We start from the raw sequence: 14,523 nt of genomic DNA, 5'->3' as shown, positions 1-14,523 counted from the left end.
TCAGAGAACGCCAGGAATTCGGTGGAAAGGGCGCGAGCTCTACTGCCGAATTTTCGGAGTTCTCTGCCAACAAGCGCAACCCCATATAAACGTCAAAGGTCCGATGAGGATATCAAACCACCGCCGAAAAGACACCAGAATCACCCCGCGGTAGCCAAACCCAGCTTTGCCGAGGTAGCCAAGGGCCGGATCCTTATAGGAATCCTGGACCGAGGGAATGACCGTGGTGCGATCCCTAAAGACCAGTGGCCGTACGTCCGGAATGAAATCGGCAACGCCGTTCTCGACGTGCTGATGGAGTCTCCGGGTAGTCCGCCGCGAGGTTCTGATGCAGGATGGTACCAGGGCCAAATCAAGGTACTCGCTTGCGAGGACGCAAGGTCTGTTGCGCTCTATAAGGCAGCAGCCGCAAAGCTGGGACAAGTCTATCCCGGGGCGATTATCGAGGTCGTTGACTGGAAGGACATTCCGGCTCGGCCAAGGGCCACGGCATGGGTTCCAGCGGTTCCAGCAGAACCTGAGAGAATTCTCAGGATGATGCAACTGATGAACCCGGCTCTCCCAACGCAGGACTGGAGTGTCATCCAAGTCGAGGACGCTGTAGGACCTAGGAGACAGGTCGTGTTAGCCCTCAATAAGGAAGCTCTCGAGCCCCTTAGACGGAGCAAAGGAAGAGTGTTTTACGGCCTCGGGGAGGTCGTAATTCACGTATACCGTGGGGACGCACAGCGCGCATCCCTTTCGAGTGCCTCTTTGGACACGGACATTGAGGCACCCGAAGTGGAAGCGGAAATCTCCGACGCCGAAAGCCTGGTTTCCGCCACGTCAAATTGCGCAGGGGCTCTGGGCAATTTGTCGATGGAGGATGCTCTGCTGGATAGCGACGGAGAGGATCCCAACATCACGGTGATGGAGGCAGGGGAGTCTGAGCAAGCTCATGCTGAGGTTGCTCCAGATAAACCTGCACAAAAGTAAGGCAGCCTCGGCTGCTCTCATCAGTCGCCTTTCTAAAGGCGACGTCGAAGTGGTCCTTATCCAAGAACCCTGGGTGAACAACTCAAGGATTTGCGGATTGGGGGCCACTGGGTTTAAGCTCATCCGAGCTGCAGATGAAGGTAAAGTGAGAACATGCATTTTAGTAAAGTCTGAGCTAAATATCTTTCTCTTGCCTAATTATAGCAATGGTGACATCACAGCGGCCAGTTTGTCAAGCGGAGGCACCCAATTAACGCTAGCCTCCGTTTATATGCCGTACGACGCAGAGGAACCTCCTCCGCAAAAGACGGTAAAGGATCTGGTGGCCGACTCAAGCAAAGGCCATCTGTTAATTGGGACAGACGCAAACGCCCACCACGTGCAGTGGGGTAGTTCCGACATAAACACTCGGGGTGAGTCACTTTTTGAGTACCTTTTAACAACTAACCTTGTAGTTTGCAATGTAGGTAATGAACCAACTTTTATTACTAAAAACCGTAGAGAGGTTATTGACCTCACTATTTGTAGCGAAAGCGTTTATGGGTGGGTTAAAAAATGGCGTGTTCTTGAGGAACATTCCTTTTCAGACCACCGCTATATTGAAGTAATGTTAGAGTTCTTCGTCGATCAGCCCATTGCGAGACGTAACCCACGTAATACAAACTGGGAACTACATAATGAGCTGTTAGCAAGAGAACTACCAGAACTGCCCCCACAAAGCCTCTCATCAACGATGGAGCTAGAGGGTCTGGTAGAAACCTTCACATCGGCTTTCTCAAAAGCCTTAGAACAGGCCTGTCCATTGCCAAAACCGCGCGGTAAGCGTAAACCTCACTGGTGGTCCCATGATCTGGACCTACTTCGTAAATCCTGTAGAGAACAGTTTAACAAAGCCAAATTCTTCGATAACGGGTCACAATGGCTAGAATACAAGGACAAACTAAGAACCTACAAAAAAGTCCTGAGACAAGCGAAGAGAACTTCATGGAGAAACTTCTGCACTGGAGTCGAAAGTGTCGTGGACACATCCAGGCTACGGTGCGTGCTTTCTAAGACGCAAACAGCTATTAGCTTTCTGCGGAGACCGAATGGTACCTGGACCAGCACAGAAGGGGAAACTCTAGAGCTGCTCCTGGACACACATTTCCCGGGAAATATGACAAACGCACCGGAAGTACCTGCAGCAAACCAAGCTGTGAATATACCCATCACTGAGGAGAGAGTGAGGAGAGCAGTCAAAAGTTTTAAACCTTTTAAGGCTGCTGGACCAGACGGGATTGTACCCGCTCAACTTATCTATTCTTTGGAGGTATCAGTCAACTGGCTGCGGCACATATATACCGCTTGTTTGGCTATGAACTATATTCCGTGTGCATGGAGGAGCGCCACGGTCATATTCATTCCTAAGGCAGGCAAAGCCTCTCATTACGAGCCGAAGGACTATAGACCTATCAGTCTTTCATCCTTCGTACTCAAGACCCTAGAGAGAATAGTTAGCGATTTTCTCACTACAAGCATTGATAGGAATCTCATTTCGGACTATCAACACGCGTACACCAAAGGTAAATCTACGGAGACTGCGCTACACAACCTAGTCTCTACTATAGAAACATCCTTGTTCGAAAAGGATTATTGTCTTGTGGCCTTCCTAGACATTGAAGGAGCATTCAACAACATAAGTCCAGACGCCGTTAACATTGCTTTAACTGATCTGGACGTAAATAGACCCCTAGTGGGACTAATTGATCAACTGCTCAGGGGAAGGAAAGTGCTCTCCTCACTGGGGAAGGTTGAGGTAACACGATTTGTCGCAAGGGGCACGCCCCAGGGTGGTGTCCTTTCCCCCTTACTATGGAACCTAACGGTAAACTCGCTATTAAGAGATACTAGTTGGGGGAGCGGGAAGGTCGTGGCATATGCTGATGACCTAGCGATTATCTACAGAGGCAAGTTTCCTCAAACTTTGTGCGACTTGATGCAGGTAGCATTGCGAGAGGTTTCCTTGTGGGCTTCCCGATGTGGACTCAGCGTCAACTCCGATAAAGTAGAGCTTGTCTTATATACCAAACGATACAAAATACCATCGTTGAACCTACCTGAACTAAATGGGGTGCGCCTAAGCCTGGCAGATAAAGCCAAATTTTTAGGCGTAGTTTTAGACAAAAAGCTGAACTGGAAGGACAACGTTATCCAGCGACAAAAGAAAGCGTACATTGCATTATATACGTGTAAAAGAGCCATTGGCAAAAAATGGGGACTCACCCCCAACATATGCAGATGGATTTATACCGCGATTATCAGACCCATACTGCTGTATGGGGTAGTCGTATGGTGGCCAGCCTTGAGCAAGGCGTCAAACCTAAACTTGTTGGGTAAAGTCCACAGATCCAGCATGATAAGCATAACCGGGGCTCTAAGAACAACGCCTAGCGAAGCTCTTCAGGTCATTCTTGACATCTTTCCACTGGATCTGGCTGGTCATCGAGCAGCGGCAACGTCAGCCCTGCGTCTAAGGGAGTTGTCGTGCTGGAACAACAGGACCACAGGACACTCAAGTATACTAAACAAATACAGTTTTCTCCCTCCTAGCACGGATCGCTGTGCGACCACAACAGTTGCGGAAACCAACTTTAAGATAAACATACCCAGCAGGGATGACTGGACGGAGTCGGACAAGTGCTTTGCTATGGGCAACAGCATTTCCATATACACGGACGGCTCCAAGCTAAACGGGAGAGTTGGGGGTGGAGTATACTCAAGGGACCTTGACCTCCAGCTCTCATTCAGACTACCCGACCACTGCAGTGTATTCCAGGCAGAAGTTGCAGCCATAATGGAAGCCGCAGCTAGGATAGGGACATACATTGTCGGAAAGGAAATTTTTATCTTCAGCGACAGCCAAGCTGCCATAAAATCTCTGGGCTCCCACTCGTTCAATTCTGAACTAGCACTAAACTGTCGCCGATCTCTTCAAGAGATGGCTCAACAGAACCGTGTACACCTCACATGGGTCCCTGGACATAGGGATATCGAGGGAAACTGTATTGCAGATGAACTCGCTAGGCAGGGTACAACCAAGCAGGTTCTTCCTGGACAAGAACGCTTAGGTATGCCCCTGTCCACATGCAAGCTAATGCTAAAAGAGCACATCTACCGTCAAGCCGACGAAAGATGGCTACAAACACCGGGATGTCGAACGTCGAAAGAAACCTGGCCTAAATGGGATCCTAAAAGGTCCCGTCACGTTTACAACCTAAGAAGGGGTACAATTTCCACACTTGTAGGGGCACTAACGGGTCATTGCCTCATAGGTAGGCATGCAGAAAGGCTAGGAGCGCCTTATCGTCGTTGCTGTAGGAGTTGTAAAGAAGATGAGGAGGAGGAAACGGTGGTTCACCTCATCTGCAATTGCCCAGCGCCAAGCGGAGCACGGCAGCGCTTTCTGGGAGCTCCATTTCTTGATACTATGAGTCAGGTTGTGGAGCACGACGTCAAGGACCTGGTAGATTTCATCAGGTCCTCAAAATGGTTCGAAGAGGAGAGGTAACGGTGTTTCTCGTGGTATCACAACGGGCCTAGTACTACTGGCCTAAGTGTGCCCTCGGGCAGCCACCCCAACCTAACCTAACCTAACCTAGATCAATAATCGAGCCACATTTTATTTACTGCCCGACTATGTTTTTCATATTGCGAGATAGTCAGATATACAAGCTACAAAAGCAACAGATCCGAGCTATGAGATTCATTCTCAAAAAACGCTATGACACACCTATCAGAGATATGCTCTCTGCTCTAAATTGGCTAAGCATTAAACAGCAACCTTTTTATTTTACTATGAAATTTATTAAGAACATAATAGACGGTAATTTGCCTGCGTACTTAAAGAGTAACATCAAATATGTAAAAATATACATTCTGTAAATAATCGAAGCAAAAATAACTTCAACCTGCCTGCTTATTAAACTGAATCAGACTTGTATTATAAGGGATTAAAATGCTATAACGAGCTACCCAATGATATCAAATCATGTAATGCCAATAGATACAAAAAAAATTGTACATTCATTGTAAAACACTACAAATTTAGTACTGTATAGGCAGGCTTCCATAGAATCAATAAAGGTGTATGCCTGCTAAGTATTCTGATATAAAGCATCTTGCAACAATTTCCCTTCCAAGCTCTCGTGCGCATACAATAAAAGTCGCCGAAGCACATACTGCCACGAATCCATCGTTGACAGATTGACGACGCCATGGTTATTTTGACGATTTTAACCTAGAATGACGCTTGGACGATTTTCTAATGAAAAATTACGATTTAAGACTGCCTTTAACATTTCCGAGCAAGAAAAAGTCAAATTTATACAAGATTGTGTTATTTTTATAGTGAACTGTGTGATCAAATTAAAAAGCGTTTTGATTTTAACAATGTTGTACTACAAAACTTTAGTTTCATGGATCCCAAAGACGTTGTTCTTTTCATTTGATCTTGCAACATTCTATAAGGAGGGTTTTGTCTAAGGCTGGGGTAACGCTCAGTCAATCCAGAGTCGAGTAAAGATCCCACAAACCCCTACTGAATAAATACACAATATTTATGTGTTACGAACACACGCACACACGGCTGGAGATATTAGACGGGCAGCAGCTTTCCGTCGCAAGATGGCGAGGGGGCGGAGCGGCGGCTAACGGGCGTTGGAATAGAGGAGGTTAGGTAGGACGGCTGAACGGTCGGGTAACGGGCGGATTAGTACGGCGGTACGGAAGCAGCGGCTTAACGGCGGTAGGATGACGGACGGCCAACGGTCGTCGTAGCAGCGGCGGGACGGATGCAGCGGCTTAACGGCGGTAGGACGGCAGAATTGGGGGGCGTCGGGCCGCTCAACGCCTAGGAAGGCGCGGGGGGCAAAGTAGCAAAAGGCATCCTCCCCGTCGTCCTTACCTAAGTGAAGGGTGACCCGCGCCATGACGGCGACCCTGCCACTCAGCCAGCCGAAGCTAGGACTGAGGGGGAGAGATTGTATGGTCATTAAGGCATCGGGCCGCACAACACCTAGGAGGGTGCGGGGGGCAAAGTAGTACAAGGCATCCTCCCCGTCGTCCTTACCTAAGTGAAGGGTGACCCGTGCCATGACGGCGCCCCTTCCACTCAGCTAGTTAGCAGGAGGGAAAAGTATGTCTTAAAAAAGACATCCACTCCCGCTGGCTCACCTGCGAGGACTGAATTGCAAAAATGCAAATTCGATGTTTATATGGGTGGTGCCGCAAACTGGTGGAGAAGTCAACACACCACTATTGTGATTTTCATTGGTTTGCTATCAGTGGTTGTTTACTATGCTATAAAAGAATAAGTACAAGTTGTTGTTGGTTTAAGTGAATAAGGAAATACAGGGGGGGAGTGGGGATACGTTATTGTAACGCTACGATACAGTCCCCCTCCCACTTCGGTTGACGGAAAGCTGCGGTGGGGAAAGATGGATCTCCAGGCATGGCCTAGGTCTTATGCCGGTGTGCATGTGGGCGAAGCACTTTATTAATTCTTTTTTTCTTTTTTTCTCAAAAATATACAGTCATTCCACTTATATCTAACAGAGTTTATGATTTTAATTCATTTGTATAACGTAAGAATAATTACATTTCATTGTTCTTAAAACTAACAGAGTATATTTCATACAATTCATTATAATACATAATATTCTTCTTCTGCGTTTCCATCTTCCTCGGGTTGTGATTTCATCATGGCTATCAGGTATTCGGTAAAATGTGACCCGAAAAAAATGTGTCCCCTTTGTGTTTTTGCTCGGTTGGTTGGCCACTGGTACTGCTCCCTCCGTGTGCACCCGCTCTGACGTCGTTTTATTTCGCCGAAGTTTATTCCTACTGCAGATGCTTTTTGCAAATAATCTCACCGGGCTCTTCTCTGTCGCTTTTCATTGTGTAAAATATGTCTGGTTTTTGTGTCGGTGTGTCGGAGTTTTGTAACGGGCGGCGGGAGAGCGTATTGAATATCGCGTTCGGCGCTCTTTTTCGGTACTCTTTATTGAGGTTGTATTTTTGTATAGCCGGGTAACGAGGGTAGAAGCGTTGCTTCAGCGGTCGGTTATGTTACGGATGGTTGAATGTTCGGCTGCGGTAATTGGGCTAACGGTTTTACTCAATCGCTTCTGGTGGTGCGCTGAAAAAGTTTCCTGCCCCGAATTTTGGCCATTGCTCACGTGTTTCCGGCTGGTCATTGCACACAGCGTGTCTAACTCGGCTGATCTTCTGGTCAAAGTGGCTTCTAACGGCTGACCATCTAGCGTGAGGGTGATTCCCCTTTCCCGTAAAAAGTCCATTCCTAAGATCATCCGTTCTGCGAGGTTCGGGATGACGGATATCATTGTGTTGGTCGTTCGTCCTTGGTACGTAATCCTTGCTGTGTAGGAATTCGAACTATAGACACACGTCTGGTCTGCCAATTGGACGTTCCGCCTGTTAAGACGTGGTTTGATGTTGCTTCTCTCCAGGTGATTTCGTATTGACTCATCGACGTATGAAAGGGTGGCGCCGGTGTCCACTAGCGCGCGCACGCTCATGCCCTCGATGGTTATCGGTATATAGAAACGGTCATCTACTTGCATTTCGCAGCGGGATCGCAGGCTGGTGGTTCAATAGGCTTCTGTGGCCGCACAAATGATGCTTGGCGGCTTCCTCTCACATAACTTGACGGCATCTTGGATGTGTTGTTGTCGGTGGATTGGTTGGTCGAAGGGCATAGGAAGTCCCTGGAGAGGATGTTGTCTTGTCCACACCTGGAGCAGAACCTTCTCCAGCGGCCCCTGCATTGGAAGCGGCGGTGTCCGCGTTCCTTGCAGCGCCCGGAGCACTCCTTGCTATCGTACTCCTTTTGAAGATGATACTGGCTGTGAATCGCTTCTTTGTCCTGTTTCGCTTCCTCGCTTTTTAGCAGCTCATATTCCTCCATTATTTCCAGGAGCTCATCGATCATCTTAAACTCGCTGCGCTTGACGAAGAGGCGGTATTCAACGCGTAGGCCATCGTATATTCGCTCGAGATGATTTTCCTTGCACATTGTCGGATGCTGGCGGATCAGCGTTTCCAATGCGAGGACGTAGTCCTTGGCTTTTGCTCGGCCTTGTTGCCTGCTTTTTCGGATGGCCTCTTCTAAATGTTGAAGATGACGCTTAGGCAGAAAAAAAAGTCGCTCCAGTGGTTGATTTGTTGCTTACGGATGCGGTACCATTGGAGTGCTTTGCCCCGCAGCAGTTCCGGTAGCGTTAGGAGGAGCCGGTCGACGGGGATTCGGCGAGCTCCTCTATTTCATCCAGAAACTTCCTGCAGCGGCTCCTCTCCCGAAAAATGCAGATCCCAGTGGCGGACGGTATTCATTAGCTCACTGGTGCTCATCTCGACTCGTTTCGGTTGCGCGCGTTCTCTCTCATGCGCATGCGAGAGGGAATTTTGTACCTGGATGGCGGTTATCGATTTGGTCGGTTGTGCTGGAGTGATGTTTAGTGTTGGTTTTGCTAGTTTAACTGGTTTCCGTTCGTCCTCTTCTACTTCCTTCTCCAACTCCTTTAGTAGGTCTTCACTTGATTTCCTCGTGCGTTTTGCTTGCACGTACGTGCTCAGTGCGCGGCGTAGATCGGCTACGGTTTGGCCTTCCACGGGAATGCTATGCTTCTTACACTCCTCTATCAGCCTCTCCCTTTTCAGTAAGTAGATCCAATTGAGTGAGCCGGTATTCAGCGTCGTAACTTCGGGGGCCGGTGTGTTTGATGTTTCTGATGGTGTGTTCGTCGAACCCGCCCGGCAGTGTTAGTGGTTGTTGTATTTGGTTTTCCACGGTCATCTGCGGAGGAGGGTCCCTGCTCGGGCGCCATTTATGAGGTGGGTTTTGTCTAAGGCTGGGGTAACGCTCAGTCAATCCAGAGTCGAGTAAAGGTCCCACAAACCCCTACTGAATAAATACACAATATTTATGTGTTACGAACACACGCACACACGGCTGGAGATATTAGACGGGCAGGAGCTTTCCGTCGCAATATGGCGAGGGGGCGGAGCGGCGGCTAACGGGCGTTGGAATAGAGGAGGTTAGGTAGGACGGCTGAACGGTCGGGTAACGGGCGGATTAGTACGGCGGTACGGAAGCAGCGGCTTAACGGCGGTAGGATGGCGGACGGCCAACGGTCGTCGTAGCAGCGGCGGGACGGATGCAGCGGCTTAATGGCGGTGGGATGGTGCACGGCCAACGGTCGTCGTAGCAGCGGCGTGACGGATGCAGCGGCTTAACGACGGTAGGATGGCGGACGGCCAACGGTCGTCGTAGCAGCGGCGGGACGGATGCAGCGGCTTAACGGCGGTAGGACGGCAGACGGCCAACGGTCGTCGTAGCATTGGCGCGAAGGATGCAGCGGCTTAACGGCAAGCGGCCCAGCGGTTGGTGTAGCAGCGGCGGCACCAGCACGGCGGTAGTATGGCGGACGGCCAACGGTCGGCGTAGCACCGGCGGGATGGAAGCAGCGGCGGTACCAGAGGGGCGACGATGCGACGGCAGCGGCGGTGGGCTACGGAGCGCGTACCAGGGCCGGGAAGAGAGGGGAAGTAGGCTGGCGATGGTGTTTACCTGGACAGCGGCGCCTCGTTCCGGGCGGGTCAGTTGACGGTATCGGCGGGATGGAATTGATCGGTAGCCTTCGGCAGGATCGGTAGTCCGCGGGATCGGTCACCTGGGGAAGAGACTGCGAGGACTCGTTAGTGTGTTTGCACCGCTGGACACCCCCGCCTCCCTACTTGCACACTAGTAGAAGGTGCGTAAGGGGGGCGGGGTTGTACCAGCCGATACACCGTGGGTCGACCCGTGGGCGGAGGGGAAGTGCACCTTAACGGCACAGCGGTAGCCCCTGTGCGCACGCATCGGCTCACGGCCGGAACCAGTGCTTAATTAAATAAAAATAATAATAAAAAAAATGTTTTAAGTTAAAGGGTTTCATTGAAAACAATACTTGCATGAAGTAATAATAATACTAAAAGCTAGAAAATAATTAGTTAGGTCCTAGGTACTAGTCATCACACTCCTCATCAATCTAGGGCGTTGATCAGACAATTAAATAAAAGCGTTGGGCGCGTGAAATTTCTAAAAATGTGAGGCGTAGCATAACCTTATTAAGGTTCTGTTGGTCTTATACATGACTATCAATAGAAATTTGACGCACCCAACGCTTTTATTTAATGGTCTGATCAACGCCCTAGATTGATGAGGTGTGCGATGACTAGTACCTAGGACCTAACTAATTATTTTCTAGCTTTTAGTATTATTATTACTTCATGTAAGTATTGTTTTCAATAAAACCGTTTAACTTAACATTTTTTTTAATCATTTTATTTTCAAGTTTTTAGTCTTTATTTATTTGCCTATTATTTCTCATTCTATTTAGTTCATTTAGTGACTGATTATTACAAGGACTCTTTCCTGACAATTTGTTACAATCTAAGTCCTCAATACATAATCCTTCCAAAGACTCGACTCTGCGCCACGTAGATATGCTTGTCCCACTTCCAACTCCAAAATATTTTGATGTTACTTCTACCGGGCTGTATGTAATATTTGTTCAAAATATGAGCCAAACCGGATATCATAGGTCGCTTTCTATTCATGTATGTATTATGTGTTCCAAATATGGACCGAATCGTACCACAAATACGATTTTTTTTAATATCTCGATCCTTGCGCCACCTAGCGGCAATTTTTTTCATAGGTCGATTTCTATTCTTGTATGTATTATGCGTTCCAAATATGAGCCAAATCGGACTACAAATACGATTTTTTGAATGTCTGGATCCCTGCGCTACCTAGTGGCGGTTTTTTCATGGGACGCTTTCTATTCTTGTATGTATTTTGTGTTCCAAATATGAGCCAAATCGGACTACAAATACGATTTTTTTGAATATCTCGATCCTGGCGCCACCTAGCGGCAATTTTTTCATATCGGACAGGAAATGCGTTTTTTTTTAATATCTCGATCCTTGCGCCACCTAGCGGCGATTTCTTTTCTTATTAGTGCATTGTCATCGGGTTCTGAACTATATTCCAAGTTTCAAGCTTGTAGTTTATCGGGAAGTTACTTAAATTTTAATTACAAAATTCGTGCCAGCCTGTCAAGTCAAGCTAAATAAAACCGTTTAAAAATGTTTCATTTAAGAAAAAATGTATCATAACAATAATAAGATAAAATAATTATCGTTAGGCTTTGAGCTAGATGCGAACACGCGATCTTACAAGTCAGTAGGCTGATATAACAACAACAATTTTAGTACATCCCGGAGCCCGGGGGAAAATTGTCTATTAATATGACACTATGGCATCATTGGCATAAAACATGTCAAATTTTCATATCGTTTCTACAACAGATGTCGCAGCGCTGTGAACAAGAAGCAGGATAGAAGTAGAAATAATGCAGACAAACAAAAAACCGCTTTTATAGCTGAATGGTTATAGCAGCGGCGGCTAAACATTGCCGATGAAGTAAATTAGCAGTTCCCGAAATGGATCTATACAACGAGCTTTGGTAGTTGTCTAAATTTTTTTTTCTATTCTAATGAAACAATTTTTTCATTTAAGAAAAAATGTATCATAACAATAATAAGAAAAAATAATTATTGTTAGGCCTGGCTCAAGATTATTTAAAATTAAATTACTTTTCTAGTTTTTGTATTTGTTGCACCATATCATTACTGGAGTTGAATGTTGACATAATTTACTTATATACTGTAAAGATATTAAATTTTTTGTTAAAATTTTATTTTTTTTTAAGTTGGCGTGTTCGTTATCCGATTTTGCTAATTTTTATTTAGCACACATATAGTAATAGGAGTAACGTTCCTGCCAAATTTCGTCATTATATCTTCAACGACTGCCAAAATACAGCTTGAAAAACTTTTAAATTACCTTCTTTTAAACGTTGGCGGCGCAACGCCTATTGTCCAAGATTTTACTAATTTTCTATTCTGCGTCATGAAGTCAACCCATCTACCAAGTTTCATCGCTTTATCCCTCCTTGGTAATGAATTATCGCAGTTTTTCGGTTTTTCGAAAATTTCGATATCGAAAAAGTGGGCGTAGTTATACTCCGATTGCGATCTGAGCCCAGGAACGTACAAAATTTACTCAAGTTATCGTTTTTACGGATAGACGGACGGACGAACGGTCATGGCTAAATTAATTTCTTTTTTCGCCCAGATCATTTTGATATATAGAAGTCTATATCTATCTCGATTAGTTTATGCCGTTACAGGGTACCGTTAATTAAAAAATTAAATTACTTTTTCTTCTTTCATAATATATAACTGCAAATAAATATGCTAAAACAAGTAAGGAAGGCCAGTTTCGGGTGTAACCGAACATTACATACTCAGCTGAGAGCTTTGGAGACAAAATAAGAGATCACCATGTAGGAAAATTAACCTAGGGTAACCCTGGAATGTGTATGACATTGGTATCAAATGGAAGGTAATAAAGAGTATTTTAAAAGGGAGTGGACCATAGTTCTACAGGTGGACGCCTTTTCGAGAAATCGCACATAAAGTTGGACCAGGGGTGACTCTATGTATAATGTGTTTGTACGATATGGGTATCAAATGAAAGGTGTTAATGAGTATTTTAAAATGGAGTGGGCCTTAGTTCTATAGGTGGACGTATTTTCGAGATATCGCCATAAAGGTGGACCAGAGTGACTCTATAATGTGTTTGTACGATATGGGTATCAAATTAAAGGTATTAATGAGGGTTTTAAAAGGGAGTGAACCTTAGTTGTATATGTGAAGGCGTTTTCGAGATATCGGACCAGGGTGACCCAGAACATTATCTGTCGGGTACCGCTAATTTATTTATATATGTAATACCACGAACAGTATTCCTGTCATGATTCCAAGGGCTTTGGATTTCGCCCTGCAGAACTTTTTCATTTTCTTCTGCTTAATATGGCAGATGTCACACCCATTTTACAAAGTTTTTTAAAGTTATATTTTCCGTCAAAAAACCAATCCACCATGTTTCTTCCCTTTTCCGTATTTGGTATGTAATTATGGCATTTTTTTTTTCATTTTTCTATATCGAAAAAGTGGGCGTGGTCATAGTCGGATTTCGCCCATTGTTAATACCAACATAAAGTGAGTTCAGATAAGTACGTGAACTAAGTTTAGTAAAGATATATCGATTTTTGGTCAAGTTGTCGTGTTAACGGCCGAGCGGAAGGACATACGGCGGACTGTGTATAAAAACTGGGCGTGGCTTCAACCGATTTCGCCCATTTTCACAGAAAACAGTTATCGTCACAGAAGCTATGCCCTTACCAAATTTCACAAGGATTGGTAAATTTTTGTTCGACGTATGGCATTAAAAGTATTCTAGACAAATTAAATGAAAAAGGGCGGAGCCACGCCCATTTTGAAATTCTCTTTTATTTTTATATTTTGTTGCACCATATCATTACTGGAGTTGAATGTTGACATAATTTACTTATATACTGTAAAGATATTCAATTTTTTGTTAAAATTTGACTTCTAAAATTATTTTCTTAAATAGTGGGCGTGTGTGTTCGTTATCCGATTTTGCTATTTTTTATTTAGCACACATATAGTAATAGGAGTAACGTTCCTGCTAAATTTCATTATGATATCTTCAACGACTGCCAAATTACAGCTTGCAAAACTTTTAAATTACCTTCTTTTAAAAGTGGGCGGTGCCACGCCCATTGTCCAAGATTTTACTAATTTTCTATTCTGCATCATAAATTCAACCCACCTAACAAGTTTCATCGCTTTATCCGTCCTTGGTAATGAATTATCGCAGTTTTTCGATTTTTCGAAATTTTCGATATCGAAAAAGTGGGTGTAGTTATAGTCCGATTTCGTTCATTTTAAATAGCGATCTGAGATGAGTGCCCAGGAACGTACATACCAAGCTTCATCAAGATACCTCAAAAGTTTGGCGGCCACCGTGGTGTGATGGTAGCGTGCTCCGCCTACCACACCGTATACCCTGGGTGCACACCCCGGGCAAAGCAACATCAAAATTTTAGAAATACGGTTTTTCAATTAGAAGAAAATTTGTCTAAGCTCCGGGTGTATTTCTGCCATGAAAAGCTCTCAGTGGAAACTCATCTGCCTTGCAGATGCCGTTCAGAGTCGGCATAAAACATGTAGGTCCAGTCCGGCCAATTTGTAGGCAAAATCAAGAGCAGCACGACGCAAATTGGAAGAGAAGCTCGGCCTTAGATCTCTTCGGAGGTTATCGCGCCTTACATTTATTTTTTTACCTCAAAAATTTCTCAAGTTATTGTGTTTACGGACGAAAGGACGGACGGACCGACGGCCGGACATGGCTAAATGAATTTCTTTTTTCTCGATTAGTTTATGCCGTTACAGGGTACCGTTATGCGAACAAAATTAATATACTCTGTGAACTCTGTTCAGCTGAGTATAAAAATGAACGCGAAAATGTTAAACTAAGAAATGAAATAGACTGAAAACAAGTACCCTTTATATATA

General features: G+C 45.4%; 1 protein-coding gene across 4 annotated transcripts in view; it reads right to left on the bottom strand.

The window, feature by feature from the left end:
* Window positions 1–14,523, bottom strand: part of hyd (E3 ubiquitin-protein ligase hyd) — a 1,108,663-nt gene that overhangs the window by 777,596 nt on the left and 316,544 nt on the right. The gene's annotated exons all lie outside the window — the stretch shown is intronic.

The sequence above is a fragment of the Eurosta solidaginis genome, chromosome 1 (genome assembly GCF_040869045.1).
Source record: "Eurosta solidaginis isolate ZX-2024a chromosome 1, ASM4086904v1, whole genome shotgun sequence".
Lineage (NCBI taxonomy): Eukaryota > Metazoa > Arthropoda > Insecta > Diptera > Tephritidae > Eurosta > Eurosta solidaginis.
The sequence above is the reverse complement of the archived record's forward strand: the minus strand, read 5'-3'. Positions and strand labels throughout refer to the sequence as shown.